This window comes from Pseudopodoces humilis, chromosome 23 (assembly GCF_049639895.1).
Source record: "Pseudopodoces humilis isolate 2021_Gansu_Grassland_sample_001 chromosome 23, ASM4963989v1, whole genome shotgun sequence".
In the NCBI taxonomy this organism is placed as follows: Eukaryota; Metazoa; Chordata; class Aves; order Passeriformes; family Paridae; genus Pseudopodoces; species Pseudopodoces humilis.
In genome coordinates, this window is record NC_142222.1 from 5,444,610 (window position 1) to 5,446,522 (window position 1,913).

The 1,913-nt window shown below is 50.7% G+C and overlaps 1 long non-coding RNA gene across 1 annotated transcript; it reads right to left on the reverse strand.

Annotated features, from left to right (window-relative positions):
* Nucleotides 1–1,315, reverse strand: LOC148182639 (uncharacterized). The gene is made up of 2 exons (XR_015774441.1): nt 485–1,315; nt 1–333 (listed from the first exon to the last, which is right to left on the reverse strand). It is a non-coding gene; the product is annotated as an uncharacterized LOC148182639 (long non-coding RNA).
* Nucleotides 1,316–1,913: the final 598 nt, after the last annotated feature.

Sequence of the window (1,913 nt, forward strand, 5' to 3'; positions counted from 1 at the left end):
GGAGGAGGGGCACAAAAGGCGATCGGTTTTAATTAATAAATGGAATTTTGAGGGGTGACACTGCCAGGATGGCAGAAGAGGTCATGCACAGAGTGTGACTGGAGCATCCAGTGGTGCAGAACAGACGGGCAGCAGTCACAGGACTCCTGGCACAAGTGAACAAAAGCAGCTAAATCAGCTAAATCAGCTTTTCTTGACCTTGAACCAAACAACTCCTGGGCTGGCACTCTTCCATTTTCCAACCCACGGCAGTGTGCGAGGGAAGCTCTTCCGTGGGATGCCAAAACACAAGCACGGGCAGCTTTGGCAATTTTTCCACAGCTTTGGACAGCACTGCATTTGGGGAAGCAAAAGAGAGCTTTTTCCCATGAATTTCCCTTTGCTGCCGAGCTTTTGCCGGCTTTGGATGTGATTTGTGTGTGTAACTTCGCTCAGGGATGCACTGATAGCTTAAGCCAAGAGGAGATATTGCAATCTTAAATACCTGTAGTCAGGTGGGCTTGGTCTCTTTTTCCAGGCAGCAGTTGACAGAATGACACAGTCTCACATTTCGCCAAGGGAAATCTAGAATGGATGTTAGGGAAAAGTTTTTTATTAAAAGAGCAATAAAGTGCTGGATGTGTTTAAAAAAAACACCTGGATGTTTTTTAAAAAAGACTGGATGTGGCACTCGGTGCCATGGTTTAGTTGAGGTGGTGTTAGGACATGGGTTGGACTCCAAGATCTTAAAGGTCTCTGTCCCACCTAGTGATTCTGTGATCTGAGCTCACAAATCCTCTCTTCTCTCCCGAAAACAGCGTCCCTGACTCGCCTCTGATTTCTGCCAGGAGAAGCTGCCGATGATTGCTGCTCATCGGAGCCTTCCCCGAGCTCCCGGTGCCCAGGGAGGGCAGAGCGAGCTCCCCGCGCCGCCCGGAGCGGCTCCTCCCCTGCGGAGGTCACACCTCTGCTGCCTCCGCTGCCCTGCTCCGCTCCATGTGTGCCGGAGCCTCAAACAAACCCCCCAGCCTGCCTGACTCAGCGCTTTATCAGGGCCGGAGAGGCAAAATGCGGCTCTCGTCCAGCTCAGCCCGTGCGTGGGGTTTGTGTCGCTGAAGGGCTCGGCTGATCCCTCCCTGTCTGGCGCAGCCGGGAGGCTCCCAGCGGCAGCAGCAGCCACGGCCGGTTCAGTCCTGTAAGTCACCGGCACCGGGATTTTCTCGCAGGTCGGAAGGAGCTGGAGTCTGGCTCGCAGATCCGTGACACCGGGGGGTTTTTCCAGCAGGGAAAATGAGGAGGATCTTGTGCCTGTGCTGCCCGGCACCGGCGTGGTGCCTGTTTTATAACAGCGGCGTGAATGAATGATGCAATCGGGCACGGGGGGAGCAGCAGCATTTTGGCAGGACAGGCGAGAGGGGATTGGAGAGTTGGGAGGTGGATGTCAACATCCAACAGGTTCCTTGTACCCTTTTTCACCTGCTTTTCACGAGGTGCTTAAATGAGTTCGCTGTGAGGCACTGCTGTGCAGATAATCGTGTGGAGCTGCGAGCAGCTCATCTCTTGACTTGCAGGCAGCTTTGTGCCACTGCCTTTACAAGCTGAGCAGGAGGTTAAAGAAAAATCTCAAATGAAATAGAAAACCCAGGAGGTTTAACAAAAACTTAAAAAAAAAAAGAAGGAGACCCAGGAGATTAAGGACTGAATCTTCCTATTCTCACCCTGCAAACCACAGAAAGTTATGGGCGGATGGGTTGAACTTCTAAAACTTATATAAAACACAAACACAATTTGCTTAAATATAACTAATCTGCTTAAATGTATCAGCTTTCCCCTAAAGCTTTCAAAGCGTTGCTAATTCTGAGGATGAAAGCTCAGCACAGAAAAGCTGTGTCACTATATTATTGCCATTTTACAGACACAGAACTGGAAACAAT